The sequence below is a fragment of the Protopterus annectens genome, chromosome 1.part2, assembly GCF_019279795.1.
Source record: "Protopterus annectens isolate FY-2018-M chromosome 1.part2, PAN1.0, whole genome shotgun sequence".
In the NCBI taxonomy this organism is placed as follows: domain Eukaryota; kingdom Metazoa; phylum Chordata; order Ceratodontiformes; family Protopteridae; genus Protopterus; species Protopterus annectens.
In genome coordinates, this window is record NC_056727.1 from 841281941 (window position 1) to 841306988 (window position 25048).

The following is a 25048-nucleotide window of genomic DNA, read 5'->3' on the forward strand; positions in this document are numbered from 1 at the left end:
CCTCTGTGGTTACCCCATTTACCTTTTCATGATGATGATGTCGCACACAGCACCTTGCAAGAGTACTGTTCTCACATAATGATTGGAAAGGAACTGTTGTGTTAATGTAAATAAAATGTACAGAGTGATGTATTTGGCCAATGTACAAATGTTTATGTATTAATGACACATGTCTGTCTGAGGGAGTCTTGGCATTACAAAGGACAACACTACTACATAATACAGGCATTGCTGGTGTTTCCATTTTCATTCCTTTTTAATGCTTTGTTGTCACATGGGATGTTCTTGATATATCTATATATATGTATGTATCTATACCTCGACATAAACACACACACACACATATGCATCTACATGATGGAATATATTTCCTATACTGTTGAATAACTGTGCTGAATGATATGTTTGTGATAGCATCTGATGTCTGCATATCTGCCATGGCTGAGTGGCAAATCACATTGGCTGTAGTATGCAGGTCCTGGTCTCGAGTCTTCCAGAGGCCGATTGTTTTGTTGCTGGGCAGAACAAGGCCGTTGGATACGGAGTTATTAAGGCACTTTAAAGCAGTTGTGAGCGGGGTGCATGGGTTTGTGTGGAGCTAAGCAATGCTAACCTCCAGTTACAGTTTCTTACACTCAGTTAGCCTCTACATTGCTTCACCAGTGTGATACCTGCATACAGGCGGCCAAACAGGCTTATACCCACTTGCTCCTGCACTTGCAAATGCACTGCATTTGGTGTTTGCATCTGACACTCACACCCCTGGGTGGGAGTGAGGACTATGATATTACCTTGTGATGCCTATTACATCAGATTACATGCCTATAGTATCAGGAATGGCTTCCCATTAGGCGTAAGCATGCCATTCAACAGTACGGAATCTGCGGCCTGTCCAGAGTTTGATTCATACTATTGCTGCGTTCCTCTTACAATCTGCACCTGTCTGGCTAATACATGGGAACTGACCCCATTCAATACAAAACAATAATTAGGTTTTGGAACCCACATCCTTCAGCTGAGTCATGCTACTGCATACCTATTATTCTATCATCTTTCTAAGGTTGTAAGTGGAATAAGTGCTTTCTGTCCCTATCAGACCTCTCAAACGATTGGGGACAAATATCAACTGAATCAGGGACAAGTCATGACAACATCAGGGACAATCAGGGACACATTTAAAATATTAGTGCTATTAACTTGACACACTGACAGACTCGGAGCATATGAATTAATACACATTTTCTGAGTTAAATTAAGTGTATAACTCTTAATTGTTGTCATTATTCATTACATGTAATTCACCACCTTTCCTCCAAAAGTCACTAGTTTTAGGAGGGATTAAGTGAGACAGAGTTAGAATTTGAGTCAAAATCAGGGACATCCCTGGAAATCGGGGACAATTGAGAGGTATGGTCCCTATTTGTTCCCCCAACGGTTTATGTCCTGTCCAGTGGATTTGCTCTTAGGGGTTGAGAGGTATGGGCGTAAGCTATGCCCATTTTGGAATATTACTTACATCCCCAGGTTGGTCCTAATATGACTGCACCAGCCAACACCTGCATGTCTAGGCCCATAATTGCATACCCATAGTTCCCCCACCTGCCCCTCCTCTACAGCACTCATCCTTACTGTGGGTGCAGGTGGGGTATAAACACACCACTACACACTGCCCACTCTCCGTGTGTCGGGACACATGTCGTACGTTGTGTCGACCCATGGGTCATCAGACTTTCCCACCCTTGTTTTCCGGGTATGTACACACCCCAGTCAGAATGGTCAGCGTATCACCTTCTTTTGGTCTTATGTCAATTTTTTGGGTGTCCAGCAAGGGGCGCTCCTGTCTGTTCCACAATTAGATTTCATGGGTACACTGTGTACCTCCCTGGTTGTATCCTGCCTGTGGTCTATGGAGCAGTGGACTATTTACATTGTTTGCGGGTTTGTGTGTATGTTTCCTGTGTCTGGGTGGGGGGGGTGGAAGGTCATGCTACGTGTTTCATGTTTCTTGCTTGGGCCCCTCACTTCCATTGGCATAGCCTATGAACATATGTCATTCTTGTGTGCTGTTTCCTATCATAGCTGTATATTTGTGTACAACTATGCACACACAAACAAACACACACATATAAATGTACACACACACACATATGTATATATATATATATATATATATATATATATATATATATATATATGTATATATATATCTATATATATGTGTGTGTATATATATATATATATATATATATATATATATATATATATATATATATGTATACACATACATATATGTGTGTGTGTCTGCAACTAAGTATATATATCTATATGTGTGTGTATAAATAAATATATATATATATATATATATATATATATATATATATATATATATATATATATATATATATATATATATATATATATATATATATATTTATTATTTATGTCCCACTGTTTCCATCTGGTGGCTCATGGGCTTGTGACTGCCAAACTCCCCTCCCTATCCAAGGTGTATCCCCCCACATGTGTCATATACCGACCCTGTATGCTGTCTTGTCTGTCATCCTACCCAACCTATCCTCCACGAGCATACGTACTCTCCTTCCCCCACATCCCACTGTCACCCTATGGAAACAAAAGGCCAACGTGTTCCTAGAACAGCATTTGCCCCATACATAGCTGTCCATTTCACACACGTGTCCACTGGACACATGTAACCTTTTTAATTTGCATCAGAACATACTCCAGTTGTCCTCACCCCTGTTCTCAGGCACACGATCCTGGTATGCACATGACTCCTAAAGGTTCCAGGTACACGTGATACAGACGACCCCATTGTACACACGACACTACCGGTCCCTCTGTGGTTACCCCATTTACCTTTTTCATGAAAATGATGTCGCACACAGCATCTTGCAAAAGTACTGCTCTCACATAATGATTGGACAGGAACTGTTGTGTTTATGTAAACAAAATGCACAGAGTGATGTATTTGGCCAATGTACAAATATTTGCGCGTATTAATGACACATGTATGTCTGAGGGAGTCTTGATATTACATAGGACAACACTACTACATAATACAGGCATTGCTGGTGTTTCTCTTTTCATTCCTTTTTAATGCTTTGTTGTCACATGGGATGTTTTTGATATATCTATATATATGTATGTATCTATATCTGGACATAAACGCACACACATACATCTACATGATGGAATACATTTCCTATACTGTTGAATGACTGTGCTGAATGATATGTTTGTGATAACATCCGATGTCTGTATATCTGTCATGGCTTAGTGGTAAATCACATTGGCTGTGATGTGCAGGGTCCTGGTTTTGAGTCTTCCAGAGGCCATTTGTTTTGTTGCTGGGCAGAACATGGCCATTGGATACAGAGTGATTAAGACACTTTAAAGCTGTTGTGAGCGGGGTGCGTGGGTTTGTGTGGAGCTAAGCAATGTTAACCTCTGGTTACAGTTTCTTACACTCATTTAGCCTCTACATTGCTTCACCAGTGTGATACTCGCATACTGGCTGCCAAACAGGCTTACACCCGCTTGCTCCTGCACTTGCAAATGCACTGCATTTGGTGTTTGCATCTGACACTCACAGCCCTGGGTGGGAGTGAGGACTATGATAATACTTGTGATTCCTATTACATCAGATTACATGCCTATAGTATCAGGAATGGCTGCCCATTAGGCGTAAGCATGCCGTTCAAGTGTACGGAATCGGCGGCCTGTCTAGAGTTTGATTCATACTATTGGTGTGTTCCTCTTACAATCTGCACCTGTCTGGCTAATGCATTGGAACTGACACCATTCAATACAAACAAGTAATTGGGTTTTGTAACGCACATCTTTCAGCTGAGTCATGCTAGTCCATACCTATTATTCTATCATCTTTTGAAGGTTGTAAGTAGAATATGTGCTTTCTGCCCCTATCTGACCTCTCAAATGATTGGGGACAAATATCAGCTGAATCAGGGACAACTCATGACAACATCAGGGACAATCAGCGACACATTTAAAATATTAGTGCTATTAACTTGACACATTGAAAGACTCAGAGCATATGGATTAATACACATTTTCTGAGGTAAATGAAGTGTATAACTCTTAATTGTCATTATTCATTACGTTTAATTCACCACCTTTCCTCCAAAAGTCACTAGTTTTAGGAGGGATTAAGTGGGACAGGGTTAGAATTTGAGTCAAAATCAGGGACGTCCCTGGAAATCGGGGACAGTTGAGAGGTATGGTCCCTATTAGTTCCCCCAACGGTTTATGTGCTGTCTAGTGGATTTGCTCTTAGGGGTTGAGAGGTATGGGCGTATGCTATGCCCATTTCGGAATGTTACTTACATCTATCCACGGGGCGGTCCTAATACGACTGCACCAGCCAACACCTGCACATCTAGGCCCATAATTGCATGCCCATAGTTCTCCCACCTGCCCCTCCTCTACAGCACTCATCCTTACTGTGGGTGCAGGTGGGGTATAAACACACCACTACACACTGCCCACTCTCCACATGTCGAGACACATGTCGTACGTTGGGTCGACCCATGAGTCATCAGGCTTTCCCAACCTAGCATTCCGGGTATGTACACACCCCAGCCAGAATGGTCAGCGTATCACCTTCTTTTGGTCTTATGTCAATTTTTGGGTGTCCAGCAAGACGCTCCTGTTTGTGTTCCCAGATTAGATTTCATGGGTGCACTGTGTACCCACCCTAGTTGTATCCTGCCTGTGGTCTGGGGAGCAGTGGACTAATTATATTGTTTGCTGGTTTGTGTGTATGTTTCCTGTGTCTGGGTGTAGGGGGGTGGAAGGTCATGCTACGTGTTTCATGTTTCTAGTTCAGGACCCTTACTTCCATTGGTATATCCTATGAACATATGTGATTCTTGTGTGCTGTTTCCTATCATAGCTGTATATTTCTGTGTATCTACGCACACACACACACACACACACACACACATATATATATATATATATATATATATATATATATATATATATGTGTATATATATATATATATATATATATATATATATATATATATATATATATATATATATATATATATATATACACATATATGTGTATGTCTGCAACTATATATATATATATATATATATATATATATATATATATATATATATATATATATATATATATATATATATATATATATATATATATATATATATATATATATATATATATATATATATATATATATATATATATATTATTTATGTCCCCTGTTTCCATCTGGTGGCTCATGGGCTTGTGACTGCCAAACTCCCCCTATATCCAAGTATCCTCCACATGTGTCATATACCCCCCTGTATGCTGCTGTCTTGTCTGTCATCCTACCCAACCTATCCTCCACGAGCATACGTACTCTCCTTCCCCACATCCCACTGTCACCCTATGGAAACAAAAGGCCATTCCTAGAACAGCATTTGCCCCATACATAGCTGTCCATTTCACACACGTGTCCACTGGACACATGTAACCTTTTAATTTGCATCAGAACATACTCCAGTTGTCCTCACCCTGTTCTCAGGCACACGATCCTGGTATGCACATGACTCCTAAAGGTTCCAGGTACACGTGATACAGGCGACCCCATTGTACACACGACACTACGGTCCCTCTGTGGTTACCCCATTTACCTTTTCATGAAAATGATGTAAGCACACAGCATCTTGCAAAAGTACTGCTCTCACATAATGATTGGACAGGAACTGTTGTGTTTATGTAAACAAAATGCACAGAGTGATGTATTTGGCCAATGTACAAATAGACAACACTACTACATAATACAGGCATTGCTGGTGTTTCTCTTTTCATTCCTTTTTAATGCTTTGTTGTCACATTATATATGTATGTAGCTATATCTGGACATAAACGGACACACATACATCTACATGATGGAATACATTTCCTATACTGTTGAATGACTGTGCTGAATGATATGTTTGTGATAACATCCGATGTCTGTATATCTGTCATGCAATGTTAACCTCTGGTTACAGTTTCTTATACTCAGTTAGCCTCTACATTGCTTCACCAGTGTGATACTCACATACTGGCTGCCAAACAGGCTTAAACCTGCTTGCTCCCACACTTACAAATGCACTACATTTGGTGTTTGCATCTGACACTCACAGCCCTGGGTGGGAGTGAGGACTATGATAATACTTGTGATTCCTATTACATCAGGTTACATGCCTATAGTATCAGGAATGGCTGCCCATTATCAAGTGTCTGGAATCGGCCTGTCCAGAGTTTGATTCATACTATTGGTGTGTTCCTCTTACAATCTGCACCTGTCTGGCTAATGCATTGGAACTGACACCATTCAATACAAACAAGTAATTGGGTTTTGTAACGCACATCTTTCAGCTGAGTCATGCTAGTCCATACCTATTATTCTATCATCTTTTGAAGGTTGTAAGTAGAATATGTGCTTTCTGCCCCTATCTGACCTCTCAAACGATTGGGGACAAATATCAGCTGAATCAGGGACAAGTCATGACAACATCAGGGACAATCAGCGACACATTTAAAATATTAGTGCTATTAACTTGACACATTGAAAGACTCAGAGCATATGGATTAATACACATTTTCTGAGGTAAATGAAGTGTATAACTCTTAATTGTCATTATTCATTACGTTTAATTCACCACCTTTCCTCCAAAAGTCACTAGTTTTAGGAGACAGGGTTAGAATTTGAGTCAAAATCAGGGACGTCCCTGGAAATCGGGACAGTTGAGAGGTATGGTCCCTATTAGTTTTTATGTGCTGTCTAGTGGATTTGCTCTTAGGGGTTGAGAGGTATGGGCGTATGCTATGCCCATTTCGGAATGTTACTTACATCTATCCACGGGGCGGTCCTAATACGACTGCACCAGCCAACACCTGCACATCTAGGCCCATAATTGCATGCCCATAGTTCTCCCACCTGCCCCTCCTCTACAGCACTCATCCTTACTGTGGGTGCAGGTGGGGTATAAACACACCACTACACACTGCCCACTCTCCACATGTCGAGACACATGTCGTACGTTGGGTCGACCCATGAGTCATCAGGCTTTCCCAACCTAGCATTCCGGGTATGTACACACCCCAGCCAGAATGGTCAGCGTATCACCTTCTTTTGGTCTTATGTCAATTTTTGGGGTGTCCCGCAAGGGACACTCCTGTTTGTGTTCCCAGATTAGATTTCATGGGTGCACTGTGTACCCACCCTAGTTGTATCCTGCCTGTGGTCTGGGGAGCAGTGGACTAATTATATTGTTTGCTGGTTTGTGTGTATGTTTCCTGTGTCTGGGTGTAGGGGGGTGGAAGGTCATGCTACGTGTTTCATGTTTCTAGTTCAGGACCCTTACTTCCATTGGTATATCCTATGAACATATGTGATTCTTGTGTGCTGTTTCCTATCATAGCTGTATATTTCTGTGTCACACACACACACACACATATATATATATATATATATATATATATATATGTGTATATGTATATGTCTGCAACTATATATATATATATATATATGTGTGTGTGTGTGTATAAAAAAAAATATATATATATATATATATATATATATATATATATGTGTGTGTGTTTATATATATATATATATATATATATATATATATGTGTGTGTGTGTGTGTGTGTGTCTGTAAAGCAATGCATACTCCATGCAAATGCACTTACACATGCTTACTGGTGTTTATATATGCTTAAACCTGCTTACTAGTGCCTTATTTATTATGACACTGACACTTCTCTGCAGTTCACTTTTAATTGTTATCTTGCAGGTTATACAGCGGACAGATATCAAAATATGTTTATGTACAGATTACCGATGGAAAATGGTATGTGCTGCAGTGGAATTCAGAATGGGAATGTCTGTTCGTTAGGCGGATGGCTAACCAATACACTATTGCTGTGCTGCTTCATTTGCATATATACTGATATACCCATGACTCCTGGTTCCCGAAACACCCACCCAACATCTCATTAACACTGCAGTCATCCATTCTCTAGTTGGATTCACAGTGTATCCACACCACTACACATTGGCCACTTTCTACCTGTAGACACATCCCATCAGTTGACTCTCTCCATGTATCCTCAGAAATCCCAAACTTTTAGTACACAAACATTGGTGACATGAGCGACCAAAAGGACACTATTCACAATGTTTGCATTGTCCCACATGGGACACGCATGTCTTTATTTCAAGATTAGACTCTATACTTCAATACATCCTTACTCCTGTTAACATGATACTACAATAAATTAATAAGTATGACTATGTGGTAACACACACGTTACACATGTGAGCCTAATTATGTACGTGTTCGGCGTAATTCTTTTACAAATAGACTGGTTTAGCAATTGGCTTTGCTGTAGCAGGCAGATCACAGGAATGATTCCATGTGTGAGAAAGTCCTCACATTTTATTTTTTTAGCACAGCACTGACTTCGGACATTGTGCACACGTCTGAGTTTTAACAGTTTTGTCCCTTCCCTCTTATGCACAACCTATTTTTCTATCTACTGTCGAGGTTTGTAAGGGCACATTCATGTTATTTATGTCTGCAAATGGAATGAATGTGTTACAGAGAATGTATTTCTACATATATATGTATGCATGTGTGTATGCATATATACTTATAACGAAATCACTGACCTCCATGAGGCGGTCCAATTAGAACCAGCTAACCCTGACACGCCTAGATCCATAATTTCATACCCATAGTTCCTCCACCCCTCCCGAGTTCAACATACACGCATACCATCTATTGTCCAGTTGCTATTGCAGCCATGACACACTTCCACACGTTGCCCTCTCCCGAGCGTTAGGGGCCGTACACGTATGGTGTCCCAACCCATGTAATCTCAGCCTCTCCCACCATTTAGTCCTTGAACATACTTGCCCTTGCTTGTGTAATGGTCGGATGGCCAAACATCCTATCAATTTTTGGGTAGTCCCACCAGGGACTACCCTCTGATTGTAAAGTAGACTTAGCAGATCAACAATGTTATTCCCACTGGTAATATCCTGCCTGTGGTGTGAGTAGCAGTGCTTTGCTCACACCTGCTCAACTTGATATGACATATGCTGACAGCACTATATAATAATGGGGTTGCTGTTGATTCCCTTCTCATTCCTTTTGTATGCTTTATTGTTACGACGTTCATTCATCATATATATATATATATATATATATATATATATATATATATATATATATATATATATATATATATATATATATATATATATATATATATATATATATATATATATATATATATATATATATATATGTATGTATGTATATTATATATCTGTGCATACTTATATACATTTCCTATGCTGGGCACTGCTTACACCCATGCAAGCGCACTCAGACTTGCTTACTGGTACTTATATATGTTTACTGCTGCTTATTTGTGCTTACACCTGCTTACTAGTGCCTTATTCATTATGACAGTACCACTTTGATTGAATGACATTTAGTTAAACTTCTCATGCAATACTCTTATGTTGGTTTTACAGCAAAACGACATTCATTCCACATGGAAAATGATATATGCTATTGTTGGACTTGAACCGTGAATGCCTGTTCATTAGGCAGATGCTCTAAACACTACACTATTGACATTTACATTAATTCCACATATTTTTCTCCATTTGAATAATTTGGATGTGTAAGCTACGCTCAGCGGAGGGCAGCAATGTGCAAACATGCTGCGCTTTGCTTACACTTTCAATATTGCAGCAATACAAATATATAATGAGGACACGGGGAATCTAATTATGAAAGTTCTAGGGACGGGGCTCAACATTCCACTACGTGCTTGTGTGTTTACTACTTCAATTTTATTTCACTGTTCATGGACACTCTTGTATGCTTAGCATACATTTCGGTATCCATGGACACTGAATTACTGACTTACTATTAGAGGCGGGCTCTAATAGGAAACATAGTAGGTTGTGCAACTGTTGGGGCATGTTTACGCCTCCATAGAGCACTTGTACATGCCCTCTGCACTTGCACATGTTTCCTGTGCACATCGAGGGTGTGGCGGTGCACCCTCATGCATATTCATATGGCACTGCTGCACCATCTGTAATGAGGATGCTTGGCACAAGGCTAAAATCGTCCTTGCACCGAGCTTCATGAATCCCAGGGTAAGTTATGAGTTGCAATTTCTGTTCTGGAGAACATCTCAGCGTCTGAGGTTCCCAACAAAGATATTTCTTGCATAAGATGAATTGGTGTGTTCTAAATGACACTGCTTGATCTGTATCAGGATTTTAGTACATGCAACTTGGAGTACCCCAAAATACAGTTAACCCTTCTAGCAATTTTAACCTCCCATATCTCCAACAACCAGAAGATGCACTTGGAAACATCTTAGCAAGTAGTACTGGAGTATAAAAAAACTTGTACAAACATTGCCAGCTGAAAAAAAACATATCTTCTCAAATCTGTTGCTTTATTGGGAGAGCACATCCCCCCCCCAGAGATAGACATTTTCCCACATAATTCTAATGTTGTCAGTACACCACTGGAGGATAAATATTATCCACTTATATGACTTATATGAAGTGGTAATTTGCCCCAACCCAGGTTCTCTCGTGCCCTGTTCATCATTAGCCAGGTAATCAACGTATGGTGGGAGGTTGGTATAACGGGTAAGGTGTTTACATTACAAACACAAGGCACAGGGTTTAATTCTTACATATGGACATTAGCTAGGCTTAAAATGGCCTCCAAGGGCAGTTAGCCTAGTACTAATCTATGAACAATAAGTCCAACATTTACTTTCACAATGGGGCTGTACTGTACGGCAACCTGAGATAGTTTTACATACTAATTCTGAGATCTTTTTGCTATAGAGTAGTATGAGTTCACTAAACCGTACTGTTATGTCTATACTGAAAAAATGAACAAGCATAGGAATCTGTCTAGTTCCAACCTCACTACCATGCGTGTTGAGGAAAAAAATAAAACAGAGAAACTAGTGGTCTAAAAACTTCGTTAAGGAACTCAGTCACAATATTTTCCAGATTTCATAATTTTTGGAAATAAATCTGACTGAGCTCATCAATTAAGTTTTAAGACCACTAGTCTCACTGTTTTTTATTTTTTCACTTTTGACTATACTGCTTACAGTTATGCTATGCAGAAAAAGTAAAGGAAATAAAGAGCTTCACAATTAAGATAAGCTTTTTGACAAGATCATAAAAAGTAAACATTGGGAGTCTTGCCTAACAGCCCCCACCACAAGCACACATAAAAATGTAATAACCTTATTGTTTCCCAGTGATTAGGGGCTGAAAGCTTTGACAGGAACTGAATATTATTAATTGTGTTCACCGGACGGAATGAAAACACGGCTGCATAAAATAAATTAGGATTGATGATGACATCGTAAGTGGGTGGTGACAACTGAGAGGTATCAGCACAAGTTTCTTTAGGTCAGAATTTTAGACTCTGGGATTGTCCCTTTAAGAGCTTTAGTTTTCTAAATATTAATTTTATAACATGAGAACTCTTCAAACTCAGCTATTATTTGGTAGACTCTATCCATGTACTTATTTGGTTCAACCATGTAAAACAGAAGGTTGTCCAAATAGAGTCAGATCTTATCATCCATATCAGACAGTCTATACCCCATTATTAGTGCCCTACTCAGCTAGATAGCCAAATGCTTTAGATATATATGGTAAATAAAAGTGGGGTCAGTGGACACTTCTGTGTGGTACTTCCAAAAACTCATAAGGAGAGAAAAAAACCTAGGCCCTATCTTTTTCTTGCAGATGAGCTCTCATAAATGTTGAGAATGACTTTCACAAACTGCCATTGACCCCCCTGATACACATGACTTTAAACAGGCAATTCCAACTAACTCTGTTAAATGCTTTTTCAGCATCCAAGCTGGCAATTACCAAAGGGGTATGTGCTCATTCCACCTCACCAATCAACAAAATGGTCTTTAAAAGATTATGGAAGGTGGCCTGGCCAGCCACAAAACCAGATTAATTGAAATGTGTTTAGAGTGGAAGGCACTTTGCTAATCTTACTGATAATATAGCCATGTTCAGTTTATAATCATGATTTACTATTGATATTGGCCTGTAAGCGGATGGCTGTTGGGGACCCTTGTTAGGCTTTAGAATTAAAATAATAATCACCTTGTGCTACATAACAGGTGGAGAGGCAACATTGTACAAGATAGCACTCACCAGTTAAACAAAATGTGAAAAAAAGTACTTCCTGCCCTTTTATAGATCTCGAGAAGACTGTAATCTAGGCTAGGTGTGTTGCCCACAGACAGCTCAAGATTAACTTGCTCTACCTTTAACTGGATTATAGGCTACATTGGGATATTGTGTTGTTATGGGGCAACAGACAGCAAAGTTGTCACTGCTGAAACATCAGTTATTTTCCCATACATCTATATCTACAGACATCTATCTATATAGATAGACAATTTATGTGTATTTGTTAACAACGGTTATTGCACTAATCCTCATTGATCTTTTACAGACACAGCCTAGAGTTTATGCCTTGTCCCACTCAGCCTGAAAACCAGTCCAAGAGTAGATTGAGAAGTGTTAGACTTGTAAAACAGAGCAGATTCAATTTCCAGCATCTACTGTATTTTTTGTTATCAATACAGAACTTCATAGAGACCAGAATTGTGATCAGACAATTATATAGGGCCATTTTGCATTCCCTGAAAAACATAAACATGTTCTCTGGTGAAACACTTATCAAGTCAGGAATAAGATATATATCTATATGAAAATCGGGTATATAATAAGGGGCCCATCTACTCTGCTCAGAGTTGAGTGAAATCGCCTGAGGGTTCTACCTGTTACAGGGCTATGTGTTCTATGGGGATCCAACTGTAGCTCACTCACACCACAAACAGTATTACAAAATCCAGCCTATATTGTCAACCACTTCTGAAATTCCAGCCATATCTGTAACAAATTAAATAATGCGGTATGAATGGTGACTGGAGAAATATAGGCATTTAATAAGGTTACTGTTATGTCTTAAAGCATACCTTTCACCATACTATATCTCCCATAAAGTTATTAACTGCCCCGTGGAAATTAATGCAGTTCCCTTCCTTCCTAACCAAGCCAATCCTCTTCTGTGGCCATTAATGTAAGATAGAGTCTAACTCAATTATCCAAAGTTTTCCAGTTTAAGACGTTTCTTTGCAGTAATGTGGGTCTCCTAAATAAAAACAAACCCATGCTTTATTCACTTAACAAGAACAAATAGCCTAGTCCTCTTTACTGCATTAACAAGCTCACTGTCACTCCAGTTTAAAATATCACACCAGCTCATAGCAGTCATTAAATATGTTAGCCATACTAGTGACATACAGAGGGTCTTCCAAAGTATTTTAGCTACTTGCTGCTACAAAATATTAGCAGAGACCATGGATTGCTATATGATACAACCTATTTTATTTGTGCAATGAAAATTACACAAGAAATAATACCCAGTGGGGGTTATTGGAAAAATAAGGGCCCACTCAGGCATTATTGCAGCTAGATACTGTTTTGTATTTTTTAATAGTATGCATATGTTTTAAGTAAATCACATGCTTAATGTTTCAAACTTGCTGTAGCATATGTAATTGCTGTTGGAGGAAAGATATATGTTGTATAAGTATTTAATGTTCATACTCACACACACATACTCATATAATGAGAAACACAAACTCACACACAGTCACAGAGTAATACACATAGAGTCTGACACACATATACACAGAAACACACACACACATACACGCACACACACACACACACGCACACACACACACACACACACACACACACACACACACACACACACACACACACACACACACACACACACACACACACACCTATACCTACACACAAAATGTGCACAGCAGTTACAGCTTTTTTTATTATATTCAATGTTCTTTTTTATTTAATCGCTTTGTCTTAAAACTTGTTACTAGTGTTACTAGATCAAGTCAAGATCCTTAATCCAGTTATTCCCATATGCAAGAGTGAAAAAAGCACATTATTTTTTCTTGTATAATGCTGTTTTGACCAGACTTTTTTCCATTGCAGCGCCTACATTTCTTAAAACTGAACAAGGAGCAAGAAAGAAGGATAAAAAAAACAATGGCACCTGTTTACTTTAGTGTCCCCATTACACTCACACTTCAGATGCTTCATTGTCATCAAGTCAATAAAATAATTAATACAGTACATGCATAGATCTGTAAAACCAACAAAAGCTAGTGCAGCAGTCTTGCATACTTAATAAACTATGAGGGTAATAACTCTTATTTATATCTCCACAATTCAAAGATATTTCTGGTTGTAGTAACAGTGTTTTGTCAAGTACCAGGCATCAGCATGCCATTAAATATTTTACTACTGACATAGTGCTCCTGGCTTAGTTAAACTCTGCTTTGGGACATTTTCTCCACTAAAACTAACTACATAGCCAGCTTTTAGTCCTGCAAAACCATGGCTGCAGGGGCCCCTGATCATTTGTGTCGAATGAAAAATGCATTCATTTCCTAATTATGCTCTTTAACATGAACAGGGCTGTGATATGACCCTATTAGTATGAAGCTGATAATGAACATGAACAATATAAGCTCTAGAGGGATCAACAGCCCAGAGTGACTTACCTCAGTGCAAACTCTGGATTTAAGAAGAGCTGATGCTTCCGATCAGGGATAGTTTCTCTTTCAGGTAGTTTTATAACTAATACCAGAACACCAGATACTATAACTCAATTTATTTGCTTAAGAATTCAGTACAATCCCAAAATAAATACTCAGAATCATAAATATGTTTAAATATTTCTCTAATTCACTTAAAAATTACTAGAATAACATATTTTGCATCAACATCTATTTTTGGACAATAAGTATAAAACTCAGATGTCTAGATTAATTGACTGTTTGTAATCCTGAATGATTTAACAGCAAATCAGATTTTGAAGGATAAAGCAAAAAAACAAAATCAGGGAAGTTCTGTGAAAGTAGGGACAGTGACAAGCATGCATTACTCCTCCATGGGATAAATCGACAACTGCTAAACAGCAATGACTAATCTGGTGTGGCAGTACCAATGTTGCACAAAGCAGTGCTGAAATAAGTACATAACTAGTACTGCTGTGGTGTGTGTGTGTGTGTGTGTGTGTGTGTGTGTGTGTGTGTGTGTGTGTGTGTGTGTGTGTATCACTGATTTTTATCTGTGCATGCACCCAATAATGCCAGGACACATACATTATTCTTCTGTGTATCAGTTTAACCTGAATGGTGCTGAGATATGTCCCTTTAGGATAAAGCTAATAATAGCCTCTGTTTACAACCACACCCATTCTAAAACCAGCCCTGCTCAAATGTGTGTGTGTGTGTGTACATAAAGCTGCTATGGGGGGCTAGATTGTGTGGATATTACATCTTTAATTTTCATCACAGTCATGAAGTCATTATAGCTTGTGTTTGAGCTGAGGGCAGTGTTTCTCACAGACCTCAGAGGTGTACAAAGAAGGTTACTATAGCTTGTGTAAGAGAGGTGTACTGTCTAGGAGCAACAAATTTGAATATTACTGAAATCATTCTCACAATCATGTACTAGGCACATATACATGTGGCTACCTTTGATGGCTGGGGTGAAGAACATGCTATGTATATGTATATCATCAGTCACTTGAAATATATGACAAAGGCAATTTAAATCTCTGCTTTCATCCCAGTCTTACACCAGAGGGATGCATAGGCAGTGACTTGTCTTTTTTAGAGGGTTATGGAGGTAGGCAGTATTTCCAGATAAGACTTAAATATTCTCACAACTACTGACTTGTTAGTTTACTGAAAGAAAAAATAAGACTGAAATTATTAGGCAACCAAATGCATCCCAGACCATCTGTAAACCTGTGGCTTCTTGGGCCCTGACTTGAGTTATTTCCTAAGTGGTTATTACTGGGCTGTCTTGTTCAGGAAACGTGTGTTGAAGGATGCAAGAAAACTAAAGCTGAACCACAGCAGTAAATTTCTTTCCTTAATCATAATTTCTGTTCAAGCTATTATTGGATGAAAAGGTTGTGTAAAATGCACTTCAGAGCATATAGAAAGTTATGGCTTCTTGAAAAGCTTAGAGTAAGGCAAAATATGAGAGAAGGAAGATAAAGGTAACGTGGATGGTATGGTCCAGTCATCATTTCACTTAAGCCCAGACCCTGTACAGACTTGTTGAAATGTATCACTGTTGGATGGATGGCATTGTTCCCTGAGTACATGGCAATGCAATCCCCAGTGCTTTTCATCTGTTCCTAATTTTTCTTTGTCCCTCAAAAATATTTGATTTTCTGGTAAATCACTTAAGATTACTGTCAGTCAATAAAACCAGGCATTATAGTTTCATACTTTTTATTGTTGAGGAAATGCATGTTGATGGAAAACCCCTGACTCTATTTTCCAAAGTGAATTACATTATTATTATTATTATTATTACAAACTGTGCCTGATTTGAGGTTTTCTGCCCTCATGTAATTGGGTTTATCCATGGCTTCCGAACAAAGAATTTGATAGGTATACGCACATTCTCTTGCTCATTCTGTATCTCTTATTCACTCAGCCACACACACACACACACACACACACACACACACACACACACACACAAAATATTCCACTAGTATCCTAATCGTATCTCAAATCTCTACAGTTACTAAGGCACAAATTAAACTGCTTCCTTTTCTCCAAAATTCTTGCACTTAACTCAAGGTAATTACCTACAAAAAAAACAGAAAAAAAAGAAAGAAACCATCACATCCCAAGCAAACTTGTTTAAATCTGCTATATGACCATTGCATGCCCAAAATGCATATGATCTACTGGTTGCTCCATAATTTCAATTACTTACATTGTAGCACCCCATGGCTAAGATGTCATGGTGGTAATTCATACCTCTACATGCCTTACATCCCAGCTGTGCAATTATTTATATGCTTCTGTGTCATCTAATCAACTGAACATCCTTATTCTACCTTGTATAGCTGTCATATAATTAACAAGTAAGCATGGAAATTTTTATAACACATATCTGAAAAAGGTAAAAAAAATTCTGAATTTGAGTAATGCAGTTGTAACATCCTTACCTCAGTGTAGTTTTATCTAAATGTTTTACAATTCCCTTTCTTGAAAAGCACATTCCATTTTGTTCCACATCCAGTATGTTCTCCTTTCATAATATTTTTACAGTTGTGAAATTGTCAAAACAGTTCACTGCATGATATAACTGCAAGCTGGGTCTTTTCCTTTCAGCTTTTATGAAATGGGGCATGTAAAGTATAGAGAAGCAAGTAGTGATATTCTCTATATGGGAACCTCCTCTACAGAAAAACATTTACTTCAAAATACACTGGGCACTTTTATTTTTATTTATTCAAGTTAATAAAAAAATGTCATTTGAGTGAATCGATCATGGAGCCAGAGTATATGATCACCTGTAGGATTTTGATCCTAGTAAACCTTATGTTTTTGATGTGATTCTCCATAAGCTGTTCTCTTGTCATTGTAGAACTCAAGTCAGTTTCCTCCACACTTAGATGAATCCTTTCTGATTGGGCTAATTATTCCTGGGAGCTGTACAATGCTTTTGCAGTACTGACTTTTTAGAACAATCTGCCATTCATCTGGAATCTCAGTGAAGCCACCACAAATATAATAAAATATTTCAACATATACTATCAGTAGTTGCCATTAGAGACAGATTTGTCATTCATATTGTCAAGAAAAAATGAGCCAAGACCAACGCCAACAACAAACAGAAAAGTACTGAAGAATTTGTAGCAATCACCAGCCAGGAAACTTTATTTGTAAAAAAATCTTTAACGCTGAAATTGTACAAAGCATTTTCGTCCGAGTGTCACCCAGACTGTTCAGAAATCAAAACAATTAACACAAAGATAATTGCACCTATATATCTTAAACTTGATTGACAATTAAGCCAATAAACTTATAAAAATCACTTGACAATTAACTATTAGTTACTAAGTGGTGAGGAAATGAAATACATAGGAAAAAGACATGTACCCGACTTCACAACATTTAAAACCATACATGCAATGATTTACAGTTTAGTTTTGTTTTTCTTACTGACATCATTAATATGTTCATAAATTCTGTGTTTTAAATTACGCTCAGTTTTACCCACATAAAATGCATCACAACATCTACATAAAACAATGTAAGAAAAACAAAATTAATGCACTTTATAGGCATACTTTAGTGTGTAATACCACTCAGTTTCATTTTTATGTTATTGAAATGGTTTCTAAGGATATCAGGGGGATCCTTGGGAAATTAGATTAGAACATAGAGAAACTCTTTGGCAAATTAAATTGGAAGCCAATAGAACTCCAGGACTTAATGATTCCATTTCTATTTTACCACTTCTTAAACTGAAATCGGTTAAACTGTAAATCATTGCATTGCATTTATTATTTTTCATGCTTTTAAACTATATTTATTATATTATATTAGCAATTTGTGTTTTATTTTATAATAATTTCATTTTCATACAGTATATTTATAAAATCTATGATATTTATTAATGTTGTTGGTTTTAAGTGTTTATATATATATATATATATATATATATATATATATATATATATATATGTATGGTTTTAAATGTTGTGAAGTAAAAGTAAAATAAATAAATTATCCCGCATGGATGTTCTTAGGCCTGCATGGATTAAACCTCTCTCATGTTTTGTGGGTGGCATCCCTTTATCCTTAATACTATATGGCTTAAACAAACTTCCACTGGGAAAAAATATTTAAACTACTGTCTCTTCATCTGTACTCACATGACCTGTCATCCAATTTTATGCAGCTCACAAGACATACAACATACTTCAGCACAAGTGATCTTTCTCCTCCTCATATGGCTTGTAAATGTAATGACAGCCAGGCAACCCAATCACATGGCTATGCGTGACAAAGTTCTTTTGTGAACATCAGAATTACAACCAGGGAAGCATGGCCTTCCTTCATATTCAAACCTCAAATTCCATAATTTCCACTCCATAGATATAGGCAACAAATTAATCCTTTTGCTGAGGCTCTTAATGTAACATATGCAAGGTTTTCACAGACTTGGACTTAGAATCCATAAGCCATACTAACCAATCAAAATTTTTTTTTTCAAAATATTTTTTTATTTTAAAATAAAACCATGCATACACATAAAGGTACAAGCAATGAAAATACACAAATATTACATACATGAAAGCTTGCAACCTTGTTAGAAGGAAAAGAATAACATAAGAGCATATTTATAATGAACGAAGGAGAAGACTACAACATCTTGAAGTATGCATAGTACACAAATTAACAACAATAACCCAAAAGGAACAGTATTTATGCTACCGGTACTAAAAAAAAAACAACAGTGTCACTAATTATAAGACTAAATATTAGCAGCCCTACTTGTAACTTGCAGTAGGAGGGAGAGGCCCCTCAAACAAAGATAGAGAATGTAAGGGAAAGTTTGTAGGTTAGCCATAGTTTAGTCACACAGGATTACTTCAAACAGGCTTTTCCAAAGTTTACTGAAGTAGGCTCTCTTCTTAGGTCCATTTATGATGAACTTCTGAGCAGAGATATATTTAATGGCCATGTCTTTTAATCTCCGCCAGCATAGTTTGGTCTGATCTAACCAATTATAGGTGATGTAAAGTTTTATGAGGGAGCACAGCGTTATTAGGATATGAAGATGAAATTTAGGCAGGCCTTACAGGAGTATAGTAGGAGTTGTTATTCAACATCAGTTGAGTGTATAAAGTATTTGGAGAATAGTTGAGATGTATTGGTTGAAGAAAAGGAAGAATAAGTTGAAGATTAATGTCCTTAATCAATTTTTGAAAAGATTTTATTTGAAATTTCAATAGGGGTGATAGTTTTGAACTATTCAAAGAGGCGGGAGATAGAAAAGGAATAGACTTAGGATTAATTTTATTAGAGAGAATATGTCCGTGCCACATCTTTAACCAAGCTGGATAGTGAGTTTGAGCTTTACTATTCATGTTTGCGATGGACCATAGTTTATTAGAGCAAATAATTAGATAATAAAGATGAAAATTTGGAAGGCCCACCCCACCTTTCTCCTTGGGAAGACTTAATTTGGAAAAAGAAATCCTAACATTCTTAGGAAACCAAAGAAATTTGACCAAGGTTTTATCAAACTGTGAAAAAAGGTTGTTTGATATAATTACATTGGTCGAACTAAATTGATATAGGAGTCTGGGTAAAATATTCATTTTCACAATAGCTACTTTTGAAAGAAATGATAGGTTCAATAACTTCCATCTTTGAAGGTCTTGACATATGATAGACCATGATTTAAGCAGATTGTTTTGAAGCAATGAAGCTTGATTGTGTTCAAAGTTAATGCCAAGATATTTAAGACTATATGAGATATGAAAGGAAGATTCAGGGAAAAAAAAAGGTTTATGAGCCTCAGGATTTATTGGGAAAATGTGTGATTTTTTGTTGTTGACTTGGTAACCAGAGGCCTTAGAAAAGGCAGTAATTGCTTTTAAATTTTTTGGCAGATCTGTGTTAGGAAATTTAAAGTAAAGGTTTAAGTCATCAGCAAAGACCGATAGAGCTACTTGTGTGTTGAGAATTTTAGGTATGGTATGATATGTATTTTGAGTAATATATAAGAAGAATGGTTCAATAAATAGATTGAAGAGAAAGTGAGAAAGTGGACAGCCTTGTCTTGTACCATTGGTGATATGGATTGAATTAGATCTTTTTTTATTTATATATAAATAGGTGTATGAGTTTGAATAGAGAGCTCTGATCATATCTGAAAAGATTATAGGTATATTAAAATGTGATAACGTAGAAAACAGAAAGTCCCAATTTACCCTGTCGAATGCTTTCGACGCATCTAAAGTCAAGGCATATAGCGGGTTTTTCTCTTTTTTAGTAAACTGAATAAGAGAGTCCAATGTTAGTGTATTATCCCATGTATGTTTATTGGACATAAACCCAGCTTGATCTGATGATACTATATGTGGTAATATCTGTTTAAGTCTGTTAGCTAAGATAGCTGAAAATATATTGATATCGACATTTATAAGCGAAATAGGTCTGTAATTGTGTGGGTCTGTTTTTTCTTTGTTGTTTTTTAGTAATAGAATTGTTTTTGAGTTGTTCCAGTGTATGTCAGTGATTCCATTTTTCATAATGAAGTTAAAGACTTCAAGAAGAATAGGGGCAATTTTTGAACTAAAAGTTTTGAAAAAATTAGTAGTGAAGCCATCCGGGCCAGGAGATTTGCCTATTTTAAATTTATTGATGGCACTTTGAATCTCTTGAGTATTAAGTGGAGCTGATAAGAGGGATACTTGATCCTGATTAAGAGATGGGAAGGTGATGGAGTTAAGAAATGTTTCCATCTGTGGATTAGAGGTAATGTGCTTATTCTTGCTATAAATGTCCGTATAAATGTCATGAAAAAGTTTAATTATCTCAGAGTCTGATTTATATATTTCCCCTCTGTATTGCAAAATGGAGATTGTAGGAGCGCCACTATTGTTTTTGAGTATTCTAGATAGGGTTCTAGATGGGATTTGTGCCCATTCAGAGTAAGTCGCAATTTGTTTTTGTTCCTGTAATGAATAATTATGTAAGTGTAGCTCACATAGTTCTTTATGTGTCGTATTGATCAAATTCTCTAACTTGGGGTTGGGATGGATTTTTAGTTCTCTCTCCAAGGAAGCTAATTTTAGAACTAGACTAGTTTCTTTTTCTTTATTAAACTTGTTAAAGAAAGTGGCTTTGCTGATCAAATAACCTCTTAGTTCAGCCTTGCAAGCCACCCATTGTATATCAAGCGCTATTTGAGATTTACCAAAATTAGCATATAATTCAGACAGTGACTTATTGATTCTCTCTACAATCTCTTTGTACTTTAGTAGGTTATTATTAAAGGACCAGTTCATATGAGGAGATGCAACATATGTGAAAGAAATCATAAGGGAGATTTTTGCATGGTCAGATAATAGCCTAGGCTCACATCTTAGTGTGTTCTTGAATTTGGAGAAAATTTTAGAGATTAAGAAGAAGTCTAGACATGACCATGATTTATGACAATTAGAGTAGAAAGTGTACATGCTGTCCTTACGTGAGTCAGTGCTGAAGACAATAGTATCCATGAGATTAAAGTCAGACATTAGTTCCTCAAGGGCAATAGAAGCTTGAAAGTTATATGAGGGAGAGTTGCTGGTACGATCTAAACTGGGATTTATCACTGCATTCCAGTCCCCTCCGATTATAAAAAGGTGGTTTGGGAATGAGCTAAGGATATTATAGATTTCTAAGATGAAAAAATGTTGTAGAGTACATGGACCATATACGTTCAAAAATAAAACAGGTTTGGTAGAGTCCGGTAATATGGAAGTAAAATAACACCACCTACCATATTTATCAGACTTACATTCCATTATAGCACCCTGGAATTGTTTTTAATTATAATGGCTACACCCTTAGAATTTGAACTATCACCCCCCGCTATTATGGTCCTGATCCATTTGCTGTTGGATGTTTTTTCCCAGCCCTCTTTGGGTAAGTGTGTCTCCTGTAAAAAGCAAATACTAGCCTGAGATTTAAAAAAAGATGTAGAATTAAGTTCTTTTTCACAGCATTTTGTAGACCTTTAACATTCCAGCAGTCTAAATGCCAGCTACTGAATTCCTTAGTTTAATTGGATATATTGAGATATTATAAGAATGTGAGATTGTTATTATACCTGTACGTGATAATGTTTGTTTAGGGGGAGTTGCCTTAAGGCTTAAGGAAAAGAAGAGAGCACAATACATCATTAACACTGTCTTTATGAAGAAATTAGCAGTGCAGAAGGAGGTAGCCCACAACTTCTTCAAACTAACCCCAGTGCCTAACCACCCATACTCCTTGTATGAAGAAGTATATAAACACACAAACAAAAACCAAAAAACTCCTATACATATGTACAAAATATACGTCTTCCAAAAGAACATCAACCTAGAATACTTGCAAAAACACCCTCTGAGCTTCCAAGATTATATGTAATGTAAATACAGTTTAAATATCCTGTGGCATGTTTCTGTAGTAAAATAGAGCGCTGTACAATGTAAATGCATCTACATGCCTACTCAAAGGTGTACGCTCTCAGGAGTCCAACATTTAACTTGAATTTTAAGTAACTAAGTTATTTTATGTATTTAAGTAAGATTTTAAATGATGCTGTATGCAAATTAGTAAGTCACTGCTTACTTCGAATATCTTTTAGCTTACGATAGTAAAAGGATATAGATATCTTTTTTCTGAAACAAATATTTGTGTATGGTAGACTAACACCAAACCACCAGCTAACTATGTTAACATCATATCATAACACAACCACCATACATAAGGAAAAGAAAACCCCATCAAGTTAACTAAAAAATGTTAAATAAAACCAGTTAAAAAAGCAGTTAGCCCTCTGTTCTAGTATCAGGCTACATGACATGTGAATATGAATAGTTACATGAGACAGAGCCACTTACAACAGCCTTAGAGCCTTGTACTCTTAGGATATTTAGTTTACATTCCTTGAATTTAACAAATTGTCACAAAGACTATTCTAAGGTCAGCAATAAGTCTTGGCAAGTACCAAATACAACACATTGTATTGGTTGCCCTATGACACAGCACTATTATCAACCCCTCAGCCACATTAAGAGGCAGGCTACAGTAAACAAATATTGAAATAGGAAGTAGCTAATACTGCTAATGAGCCATTGGGGGAAGTAGCTTACACAGTATTGATTAAGAGAGATTAGCAGGTGATGTTCTGTTAAGAAGGGCATCTTTCTGATTAGAGAATTTAAAACACGGCAACATATAGGTGAAGTTATCTTACATAGTTTATGTTACATGGCTAACATCACCATAGCGTTAATAGTTGACACAAACAGTGTTAGAGGTCCAAAAATGTCAAACTACGAGTGTATTGCATATCTAACATACATGTTTAATAAACAGAGCTAGCGTTTTGTTCTAGGCAGTACAATCTATGTAAAATTGAAAAAAAACTAAGCAATATCTCCGCACCCCACCTAAATAACCACAGACCCCTTATCGACAAAGTCAGAAACCTGATTGTCCACTCAAGTATAAAATAGGTTGTTACACTCTTATGGTTCGTCGGGTCTGTCTATGTCCTGTAACCAGCTCTCTCTCATATGCTCGCTTGTTTGCGCTAGGCACATGAATGAATATACTTTACACAACGAAAGTCATTAGCTGTACACAGCACTTAGATGTGATTCGTAGATCATATTACCTGCTTCAGCCTGGGTATTCCAATCTAAGTTCTTGTACGAGTAAGAAACAGGGTTCGAAATACCAGGGAAGCAGTTAGACATATTTGCCTAGATTGTCGTGTACTTCCTGAAGCATGCATTCTATGCACCGTTCAAAGAGTCCCGAGGATGTTACAGTAGCATCAGGGTGTTCCAACCATTTGGGACCCTCTTGGAAACAGCTTGTGGAGAAATCTGTACCTACCGACACGAGGTCGGCGCTAACAGTTAAAAAGGCCATTGGGATTTTTAATAAAGGCAAGTAAATGGAGATGTACTTGTGAGAATTCAATATTTATATTTTTGAGAGGAGATTTTACGGCAAACCATTGAAAGCAACGTACAGTACTGTTAACAGCCTTAGTCAAAGAGTCGCTGGCAGTAACATATTTTCAGGGAGTAGGAACTTTGTTAAAAGCCTTGATAAAGGCTGTTTTAGCTTCATTTTGAGTGTTCACTGAGTATCTCACTTCATTACTGTGGAAGATCAGATTGTTGGGGTAGCGCATTTGAAACCGGATGTTTCTTTTGATTAAATCTGCGCAAAACGGAGCTAGTTTTTGTCTGTTTTCCTTA